Here is a 12,566-nt window from a genome sequence, read left to right as displayed (position 1 = left end):
TTCACTTAGGCAAAGTAGCCTTAACAGCCTCTTCATTCCGTAAGAGACGTGTGATCATATCGAGTGATGAGTTCCACCTCGTTGAAACGTCCTGTATCAATTGCTCTCTTTGTTGTCCGATTGCTGTTTGTTGCTGATGTACCTCCTCTGTGTTAGCAGGGCTGTGCTTAAAATGTCCTACAATTTTGCGACACTTTGTCAATGCATCAACAATCCCACTGTCCAGAAGGCAAACAGTAATGGTCCTCTGCAATATGTGCGCGGCACCGGGGATGTGATCAAACGGAAGTTTTCTTGCTGCTGCAACCATATTTCTAGCGCTGTCCGTTCCGATATTGGTCACTTTTTCTGTAATGTTCCACTTGTCTGCCACCGTTAGGAACTGTTCGGCACATGCATCATAATAATGCCGTGTCTCTGTTTTAAGTACCGTTAACGCGAAGGACTGAAGTGTCCAGTTACGATCGATGAAGTGAGTACTGTAGTAACACCTAGATAGTTGTGATTACTGATAGAAGTCCAGTGGTCTCCGGTCAGAGCAACATATTGTGCTTGAGTCAATTTTTCCTGTTTTGATAGTTTTTCGGGTGTCATACAGCTACTGTACGTCTTGCCGGTAGTGTGTAGCTTGTATCGGAAGACGCAATTCGAAAAGCATCCATTAACCCCTTGTCTTCCACAATATTAACAGGCCTACTGTCCATTGCAATCCATTTAGATATTGCATTTGTTAGTGTTTCTGAGGACGACTTACTTAATTTGCGGCGATTTTCAGTCAGCGTGGTTTGGCGGAGCTTGCCTGCAGCATCCGGGGTTGTGCTAACTGCAGAGCTAGCAATATGTTTTGAGTTCAGGTGGTATTTCATGCTAGATCTACTTCGATGGTAGGCAAATTCCTTATTGCAGAGAACGCAAAGCACTTTGGTTTTATCAGTGGCTCCATTGGAAAGAGTTTTGAATTTAAATTTGCCCTTCAGAAAGCCAGGCAGATCTGTGTCGTTTGGCATCATGCTTGACTAACTCGCCACTACAGCTTATTGCAAGATGTGTAGTCGTTGGTACAGGTGTGGGGAGGGGCGAGGCGCGTTAAATGCGTTAAAAATATTAATGCGTTAATTTTTAATTAACGCGTTAAATTACCAGCCCTATTCATAACACTTTTTTGAAGGTTAAGATTTAAATATAAACTCTCACATTAAGACTTGAAGAAATTCATCAAATAAGTAAGTATGAGGAGACACATTTGTAGAAATGCATTTGGTTTCTAAAAATATTCAAAGATATACTATTTTTTTTTTACACAGAGTTTATTTTTGTTTAAAAACGCAAAATATCAAAAAAATGTGAGGATTGTCATATTATTCTCCATATAAAATAAGCTTGGCCTGTGATACAGTGCTGTTTATAAGATACAATTAAACATCAATAGTTTGTTTCCATTTACACTTGAATGTTGTACCTTGTTATTTCCAATATCTTAAGTGCACTTCCTTCTCTTTTGTTGTGTTTTTTTCAGACTACAACACTTTGGTTGTCATAAGTATGTGTGCTTTACAAATCGTACTTTCTTACTTTACTTACTAATAAATGACATACTTACTAAGCTAATTACTTACTTACTTTTCTTCCTGTCCTTATTTAGCATTTAACTTACGTGTGTACTCACTTACATACTTAAATAACTTACTTACTAACGTAATTTTATTTATTCATTCATTCATTTTCTACCGCTTATCCGAACTACCTCGGGTCACGGGGAGCCTGTGCCTATCTCAGGCGTCATCGGGCAACAAGGCAGGATACACCCTGGACAGGATACAACCCATCGCAGGGCACACACACACTCTCTTTCACTCACACACTCACACACTACGGACAATTTTCCAGAGATGCCAATCAACCTACCATGCATGTCTTTGGACCGGGGGAGGAAACGGGAGTACCCGGAGGAAACCCCCGAGGCACGGGGAGAACATGCAAACTCCACACACACAAGGCGGAGGTGGGAATCGAACCCCCAACCCTGGAGGTGTGAGGCGAACGTGCTAACCACTAAGCCACCGTGCCTCCCCGTAATTTTATTTTGTTACATTTATTTAATTTTCATAATTAATTTATTAACTAATTACTGCCTGATTTACTTTTACTTAAATTACTGCTTACATACTTACATACTTTCACTCGCTTTCTGCCTTACTTACTAATGTTATTTTATTAAGTTACATTTATTTCATTTACCTGCTTAATTAATTACTTACTACCTTCCTGACTTACTTTTACTTTAACTATTTACTTACATACTAAAATAATTTGCTTAATTAGCTTACTGTTGTTCCTTCCTTAGCTGTATTTTAGTATATAATTACATACTTACTTATTCTTACATACTTAAACTTACTTACTTACTAATTTTATTTAGTTACTTATTTTCATTTCCTTACTTCATAAATGATTCAGTTATTTAATTAATGCCATTAATTAATTCTTAATTATAATTTGATTCATTGATACATATTTACTTATGTAAGTTTACTCACTTATCCACTTTTTTCACTTACTATATTTATTTATTTACTTTACTTAGTTAAATTTACTCAGTTACTCCCTAAACTACTTTACATACTTACTTATTTAATTGACGTAACTTAATCAATTTGTTTAACTTGCTTATGTTCCTTAAATAATTAACAATACTTATACGTTACTTTATTAAATTAACTTGGTTTTCTTTTAATTTAACTTATATTTACTTGTTTTAACATACTTTACTTACTAGCTGACTTAATTCATTACCTTATTATGCTTACCAAATTAACTTACTTACCTTATAACTTTTTATGCTTTTAGTTTTTTATTACTTAAATGTGTTTTACTGGAACACAAAAGCTTTATTAAGTCACCTTCTGTCAAGACTGTATATGTCATGAAGGGTCAGACATTTGTTATTATTAACCTGCTGCCTTATTCAAGTGAAAGACTCAGAAATAATAAAAAATAACAGTAACTGTAAATTGTTGAATAACAGGACATAATAAAGCACATTTATTACTTCATTTGACAGCAGAACATCAGCCCACATCACAAAGTAAAGAAACCTGACAGACAAATTATTTTTTCTTCTCCCCTTGCACGTAAATGCGTTTATATGTTGATGTGCTCTTATAAAACACTTTATTTATGTACATGGCAATATGGTGTTTACAGAATGTAAGAATATACACGTGTTATATGCCAGATAAGTCAATCTCACACAGACAAGCTGCTAAGCACAATGGTAGTTTATCACCATCATCTGATGTCCGTGTCAGAATTCATAAACTAATATCTGACAGAAAGACATTAAAGAACAAGCTTCTTATATCCAAAGCCACAATCGCTTTTTTGATATAACTGACCACAGGGGCGCTTAGTGGTTAGCACGTTCGCCTCACACCTCCAGGGTTGGGGGTTCGATTCCCGCCTCCACCTTGTGTGTGTGGAGTTTGCATGTTCTCCCCGTGCCTCGGGGGTTTCCTCCGGGTACTCCGGTTTCCTCCCCCGGTCCAAAGACATGCATGGTAGGTTGATTGGCATCTCTGGAAAATTGTCCATAGTGTGTGATTGTGTGAGTGAATGAGAGTGTGTGTGTGCCCTGTGATGGGTTGACACTCCGTCCAGGGTGTATCCTGCCTTGATGCCCGATGACGCCTGAGATAGGCACAGGCTCCCCGTGACCCGAGGTAGTTCGGATAAGCGGTAGAAAATGAGTGAGAGAGTGAGTGACCACAGGGGCACATCCACACTTTATTAAGTCTGTGGAAAAATATGCTCTTAATGACCACTATATTAGAAACACCAGAAGGTTCTTTATTTTAATTACACTTCTTCTTTGGATTCTCCAAAACTGGAGGGTTGTTTTTTTTCACCACTGTGGTCACTCTGCCTTTATATGCCCTTATAGACAAGGTTTGATGTGTAGCACATTCTTAAATGCGTTTAAAAAGGGATAAACAGTGGTGATTTAAGTAATCATAGTCTTTCTTTCTGTATTACGAGCATTTTATTATGACACTTACAGATGTTACAACAATTTACAATACAGGTTTTGATGTGTTTTGTTGCTTAACTTTTGTCTTTAACTCATTATCATGATGTTTCTTTATTACCGAGTTCATTGACCTCAGTTTGGTTTAAAACTGTATCTCAGTGCAGCAAAAAAGTTGCAGCAAAATGTGTGAAATATGTCACACGTCCCATAACCTCTTCTTAATTCCTACTTGCTCCTTCTGATGAAGCCATTCATTTGAAGTTTGACATTTTATTGGACTTCCAGGAAGTCGGAAATGTCTAATTCCAAGATCACTGCTGTGTTACGGGAGCAGGTTTCCTCGTAAACTAATTTTATCTCAACTGCTAGATCGTTGAAGGGACAATTTGTTTCTCTGAAGCTTCTCTTCAACGTCAAATTTCTTATAATTTTCTCTGAAATGTGCTACATGCAGGTGGAGGAAATGTAGGAGTGTGTGTAGCTTAATAACACACTTGGTTCTGTCCTCATTCTTGAGTTCTTTTTTGACATGTTCATGTTATTTTATAACTCACTTTTTTCTTAATATCATTCGTTGGTTTTGCGCTCTAAATTGTGCATAGATTACCTGTCTAATTGCACAACGCTCATGTCGTAGACATTCATCTCAGCCTTCAGGATCGATCCAGCAGACATCGGAAAGATTTTCTCCATGTGCTGATAAGCCTCGTATGTAACACCAAGAAAAAAGAATTAAGAAGAATAAACTGAGTAAAAACTAGTTTAACTCTGTTAAACAATAATCTATCGATAATATTGACATCAGTTGAAATAATGACATCCTGTATCTTGAAATACTATGAGAATAAGCTTGAATAATGGAATAATATCTTGAAATAATGAGACACGTCAAAATACTTTGAAATGACTTTATTACAATGCTCCTAAAATTCCCAACCTCCCTTGAGGTCATTGTAATCCTGAACTTTGGGAATCAACACGATAAGCATGTGCACGCTAAGATTACAGAAATCAAGGCTGGGTAATTATGATACAGAAAGAGAGTGGAAAAGATGTTTAAGCAAGTCGCATGCTCACATCCTTTATCTCTGTCCCCAGTAAAGTCCTAATTAAAGCAACAAAGTTAAACCAATTAATGGCTTCACTGCCTTTCTCCTTGATGTAATTTGTTATCTTTAAAGGTGCTGGGAATCTGAGGAGAGGACAGAAATGAAATGAGGCGACACGTTCCTATGTTAGGAAGAACGATTTCCGAGGCTCCGGTTGTCTTCATGTCAAACCCATTAGCACAGTGTGAAATGAAATTAAGCAGCAATCCTCTCCGAGCTAATGCTCGTTAGGTTGCACCTCGTGAGCGGAGTTATGAATAAGGAAGTCTGCAGGGACAGTTCTGTTTTAGCATATTCTCCTGCTGGTGCAAGAATATCTGTTGAGAGTTGATGTCATGAACACTGGGATTAATTGGGTTTAAATCTCAATCGGCTGCCAGAGCTCAGTGAGAGGTATGTACTCATCTAACACCCACTACGTCGCCGATACAGTGACAGGCCATGGCATTGCGGCATAATGATAAAGACAAAAATACACACATTACTGGCTTGGTGATCATTTTAAATGAGGAAATATTTAAAGTTCAGCCCAGAATCGATTCTGGGCTGGTTTGTGAATGGGAATTAAAAAAATGTCAATTATGCAATTCAATACATCATATTTTAACACACTGGTTTGCAGACTGCTTCTCTAAATACTAGATACCTCCTTTTATATTTGAATTAATCTTGTTTTACTTTGGTAGTTGCCAACTTTCTGATCAGAGGACTGTGAATTCAAATTCCAGCAACCCAAGCTGCCACTACTGGGCCCCAGAGAATCTCCTCAAATGTTCAGTTGTATAAATCAGATAAATCTAAGTCATCCTGGAAAACAGCGTCTGCCAAATGCTGTAAATATGTGGGAAAGTCCAATGCTTCTTTGATGCATCATCATGAAATGACGGTATTCCTGCACATCAGCAGCTGTGAGCTGAATACCCTACTCTGGTCCTATGAAATTCAGGCTCTATATATATTTATAATGCATTACTGTACATCTCCTCTATTGACCATAACAGCTTTTTCCTAAGCATCACAGAATTTAAAACAGGAAGCAACATGACAGTCATATTACTTGGCATGAATCTTCCACAGTTGATTAGGTTTCGGATTAAGATTTGGTAGGAGACCAAGAATCGGTTCTCTAGACTATTCCCTTTACACTAAACTTGTAGAGTACAAAATTATTAATGTTTTTTATGGATATAGATTTTGGATAAGACCCAGATAAACACTTGAATGTTAAACAGTTCTGATAATCAGTCAGCGCTGCATTTACACTGACATTTACGTCATTTGGCAGACGCCCTTATCCAGAGCGGCTTATATTTATCTCATTTATACAGCTGAGCATTTGAGGGTTAAGGGCCTTGCTCAGGGGCCCAGCAGTGTCAGCTTGGTGGCCCTTGGATTTAAACTCACAACCTTCAAATCATAGTCAAACTGCTTAACCACTGAGCTACCACTACCCATACTGCTGCACAAAATATATGTGTCCTTGTGTTTGTTTGTTACTTTTGTCCTTTACTCCATTCATATTTGTGGATGTGTTGTGTTATGTTGTGTTGTGAATGGAAATTTTTTTATTGAAATTGCTTTCAAATTATTTCTTACACATAGCATGCTATGCTGTAAATGTGCTACCAATATACCAGACCACTGGAAACAATTGATTTATTATATTCATCTGGAACATAACCATTTCACAAACCATTACATCTCAGCCAGGCCTCTTCTAATAAAAGACCATTACACGAAAAACACACAGCCGTTTCAGGATAATGAGTACAAGTAATATCTTCAACCCAGTGAATTGTGATCTATAAGATGTTAGAGATTTAATTGAAGCAAATCTCTGGTTAATTCATTACAAATCTCTGGCCATGTGAAACCGAAGACTGTATAATAAAGAGACTATGAGGAGTGAATAAAACCCTAAACTAAACAGACTCTTATCAGGAGTAAATGTTCTGCAGTAAAGCCTCTTGACACCAATAGTCATACTCTAGCATCTGGAAGAGTCAGAATTTGTTTCTCACTTTCTGTGAAATACTGCACAGGGAGGGAAAAAATGCAATGCTGGGAAATTTATCTGTACCATCTGTTGTGTCTTTGACAGTGAAGTGAAGGGGCAGAGAGAACAGCAAGGAGAGAGGTCCTGATGGAGGAAACATGACAAGAAACACAGGAGGAATAAAGCTACATCTGTTAAATGGCACCAGATCAAGAGAAAGCAGCATGGCACCTGAATGAATGCCTGGAAATGTGTCGACTCAAATAACGTCATGGGAATACAGGTGATAAATAAAGATAAGATTACTGCAGTCTGGATTTTTTTTTTTTTTTAATGATCAACAGAACATCACTGAGGCTTTTCAGGTGTCATTTTATGTCCTACTGATATTACATTTATGAATGTTTTATAAATGTTACTGTGTAAATGGTCAAGCAGTATAAACAAATGAAGACACTTTTGCTTTCAGTCTGAGATGTTTTTTTTCCCTTTGTTGTATAGAATTACACAGAATTTTAGAAGTTGAAGCTAACAGCTTAAAATGTTAGGTGAGGTATATGAATAAATACTTAGGGCATCTCTGCAGTGTTGTATAAAGTACTAGAAAGCAATACTTGAGTAAAAGTACAAGTATCGTACTAGAAAAAGACTTTGGTAGAAGTGAAAGTTACCTTTTAGAATATTAGTCAAGTAAAAGTCTTAAAGTATCTGATATATACTGTACTTAAGTATCAAAAGTCATTTTCTGATATTTAATGTACTTAAGTTTTTGAAGTAAAAGTAAAAAGTAAAATTTCAGTGATTTTCGGTAGGCATAAGAGCAGGGGCGGTTCTAGGATTTCATCTTAAGGTGGTTTAGCCCTCAGTTAGAATTTAAAACAAGAAGAATTTTATATTATATATTATATGACTACATAGTAAACTAAAAGTTATGGTATTATTTAAAATGGCAAAAGTGGACAACAAAATTTTATGCATGATGTAATGATGCCAGTCTTGAATCAAATCAGTTCATGTACGTGTGCATTCTCTACAAACAGTGTGTCCAATGAATGCAGTCATTAATAAACAAATATTCACAAGACAAAAAGACCAAATCAATAAATGTTATTTTTATTTAGTATTGAATGGATTGTTTGCAGTAATATTTTGTTTGTGCTACAACTCTGGTAATAAGAATAGTGACATTTCACTGCTTTTTGTTTTCCGTCTTTGCGGCTTTCCGACGATTAACGTTATAGATAAACGCCTCCAGCTCTGACTGCGTGTGCACGCTGCGAGTGCCTGTGCTTCTCCGTAGAGCGTGCGGAGCGTAATGCAATCTAGGAGCAGTGATTCGCCAAACCTCCCTTATTGCAGTCGCACACATTTCTTCTGATTTTATTTTGTAGTAACGAGTAACGAAGCTGCTTAGTGGAAATATATCGGAGTAAAAGTGTACATTTTATCTAGGAAATGTAGTGGAGTAAAAGTGAAAGTTGACGTAAATTTAAATAGCAAAGTAAAGTACAGATACATGAAATTTCTACTTAAGTACAGTAACGAAGTATTTGTACTCCTTTACATTACAACACTGCATCTCTGGGATGGGTGTAGTGACTTTGTACCTTAGTCACTTCTTGGGTCCGCTGAGGGTTTAGACGTCTCCTTTGTCTTGAAACACATTGTCCACATGGTTCCACTTCAGGGATGAATTCCCATTTTATTATATACTTATTTACACAAAGAATAGAGAAAATAAATTCATAGAAAAGACAATGCAAACTCTTAAATCAAACAATCTTTTACTAACAGAAAAACAGAAGGCATGGTCCACAGACCATGTGCTCCCAGGAGGCCATGCTGCAGCATGCCACACCCAGACCTTTAAGCATCATCTGTTATCTCAGGAAAATAATGTTTAATAAAATTAACATTTAAACTGGACAAATAAATGGCTCCTACAATGGGACTGAAATCATTATTTACTTTTTGAATTTATAAAAATTTTTGTTCCTAGTAGGATAGGGATAAACAGAAATACTTATGAAACACGACCGATGCTTAACATTCTGAGTGTCTACTTTCATATAAGCTTTATATTAAGCACCACTGTGGAGTGAAACATGACAAAGACATTCAACGTTGAACATGGACACAACAAAACAGGAGCAAACTCCATTTTTTTATCTGGTGAAAAGACAAATAAATTCTAAACCTAGGTAAAGTCTTCTTCACAACAACATATGATCAGGTAAATAACTTGAAAACCTACAAAACTGCATTTCTGCCTTTTTTTGCCTTCTAGAACTAGAAAACGAATCGTACGTTTGCTTTATTAAGACCACACATCCGCCTAGCCAGCAAATTTAACAAAAAAAAGCCAAACTTTTTTCATCACTCAGGAGTGAGGATAATACTCCTTTACAACATTCTGCTGAAATAAAAACAATGCTCGAATGAATACAATGAGTTTAATGACAGAGGAGAACACATTGCAGATGAGCAACAGCTGGAATGAAACACTTCTCATTAACTGTTCACAGAAAACTCAATCTGGATCAGTGATTTGCTTCTCTGACACCTTGCTGTAACGGCAGCTGTAATTGGACAGAGGCCTGGGTTTGAGGATCATAGCAGTTTTTGAACTAACTCTTAGCATCGGCAGGCCCAATTACCCTGCTGTTGGCCTTCTAGCACAGCATTGGGACTTGCAACAAACAGCTGGCCATGTGCTTTAGTCTCCATTATAACATTAACTCTCTCATGAAAATGAAACACCAGCCCCATTTGTAGCTCACACTGGACGAAATATATATATACTGTATACTGTATTTATTTATTTATTTGTTTATTTATTTATTTATTTATTTAAAGCAGCACGTTGGTACATCAAGTAGTGTTGTTGCATTATGACTCCAGGGTACTAGCTCCAGGGCTTTTCCAGTTTCTTAGGTTTCTTCCTACCTTCAAAACCAAACAGTAGTTCAACTATTTGTAAACTGCCCAACATATAAAAGAGAGTGTGTTTGCGGTGCCATGTGATGGACTGGTATTGTATCTAGGATGCATTACCATTTGGTACCATGCCCCTGCAATAGGCTCCAGATCAAGCATGACCTTGACCAGGATAAAATGGTAATAGCACAATTCACTACAATACTGTACAATACAATATTGAGGAACACTGGCTGAGTAACAAAAATACGAACAACATACAAGGGTTAAGCACAGTGATCAGTGCTCCCTAAGCAAAACATTGTTTTTATCTGAATGCTGTGTCTATGCATTACTTAATGACACCTTTACTCAGTGGTGGAGAAATTTAATGAATTTGAATTGACTCCTGTTGTCAAAGAAAAGCTCTTGCCATTCCCATTGCCAAGAAAGAATGACTTGTAAACAAATTAGAGAGCACAGATATATCAGCCCCACAGCAGAAATAACAGCGATGGGAAAAGCATCATTGATTGATAATTATGAATGTGCGCCACTGACAAATCCGGAGTGTATGGAGCACAGAGGCTTTTGTTGACCTTGTTTTCCCAACCTGTGACTCAAAAGTGTGGATGGAGAGACTGTGTCCTCATTAAGGTTTCTCTGAAGATGAGTGAGACTGATAAAGCTCTAAGACACTTCATCCTTCAGCATTAACTGGCAGCTCGGTGGATGGTGGCAGACACTGCACTTTGATCAGGAGATGGACTGCGATTTTCTCTCTGCAGGCTTCAGTTCCTGAGACTCCTGTGCACTTCCTTCTTCCTTATTTTTGGCCCTCTGGCATCAGTCTTGATTGAATGGGTTTCTTGGTAACAAGGGCAAAGAGCTGAAGATTTATCCATTCAAGACTTTGGTACCAATCTAATTTCAGATGATATTCAAATGAAAGTATATCAAAATTGATTATACCAAAGACAGTCTTGGACCAATTGGGTATACACAGATATGGTGGGTATAAATGTCTTTGGAGTCATTAAGGTGTTCATCAGGGATAAAATCTTCAGACATTTGTTTCTCATGATGCATGTTCCACAACCTGCAATGGCCATAAACTCCACAATGAATGATTGTATGGTGTGTCATTTTTTTCACTAAATTAAAAAAGAGGAATAAAAACAGTTTACAGTGTTAACAGTAGCTCACTTACTGACTTCCCAGTCTTTACTATTTTCCTCTAACAATACCCTAACCTTAACCCTAAACCTTTTCATTAGTCCAGTTATGCATTCTCACCATTTTTAGAGCGAACAACATAGGTATCACAAAGAAAACCATGTAGGAGCTCTTTGATTTTTTCCTGTTTATCATAGACAACACAAAACCATCAGGGGGTCAATAGATTGATGAGGAGCAAATTACAAGATGCTCTTTGAATCTCAATTATGACTAAGCTGCAAATAAGAAGGACTCAAATCCCAAATTAACAGCCAATCATTACAGACACTGATCGATAAATTGCAGGAAGGAGTTATTGACTCCTGTTGCGAATGAAAGCCACTAGAAAGAAAGGAGGGAAAAAAAAATCAACATATCTCAATTCTGGCCCTGTTGTATTACACAGAATAAGTCTCCTCTCCGAGTATCTTTTTTCTCTCGCCTCATGTCGCTAGCTCTTTCTCTAGCTCTCCATCACTGTAGAGGACACAGTCCAGTACACTAGAACAAGGCCACACACTATTACAATTGAGAAATGTGTCTTATATTGGTGGAGAGATGTGGGAGTATTCAGTCTCTCCATCTATCTGTCTCACTCTGTATTTTCTGCAGGATGATAGCGCCACATTCAGCTGGGCACACTCGTCTGTCAAAGTCCCTTCTCTGAAGTAAACGACAGGAGGAAAAAATCTACAGCTTTAGCTAGAGGATACTGTGAGTTGTTGCGATGTGGCTGTTCTTCAGGAAATCATGACAGTTTAAACTATGAGTGTGTAGGAACACAAACGATGATGTAGCATTTCTATCCTGATGGTAGTAGACGCTTCCAGGATGAACCCGCCGCATACACAGGGCACAAAGTCTGACTGGATGGGTTTGTGTTTGTGATGTGTTTTTCCCTCCAGTACGTTATATCATCTATGCACATGAAAATAGTGAAATCATAGTGTAACGTGATACAAAACATTAAAGGACACAAAAGACCACAACGTAATGTATCATAATGTAACATAATCTAACACAGTGTAATGTAATATAACATTACTTAACATAACGTAACATAACAAAATGTAATTAAACATAATGCAAACATCATAATGTAAATGTAATGTAACATAACATAATAACATTACAGCAGTTATAGAATTAGGCTTATATTTTTTATCTCATTTTACACATCGGTACATGGTACATCGGTGGACCTGGGATTTGAACTCACGACCTTTTAACCAGTAGCCCAACACCTCATCCACTAGACTACCACATCCCCAACCTAATGTAACACAATGTAACATAGCAT

This window comes from Tachysurus vachellii, chromosome 25, assembly GCF_030014155.1.
Source record: "Tachysurus vachellii isolate PV-2020 chromosome 25, HZAU_Pvac_v1, whole genome shotgun sequence".
NCBI classification, from domain to species: Eukaryota; Metazoa; Chordata; class Actinopteri; order Siluriformes; family Bagridae; genus Tachysurus; species Tachysurus vachellii.
The sequence above is the reverse complement of the archived record's forward strand: the minus strand, read 5'-3'. Positions refer to the sequence as shown.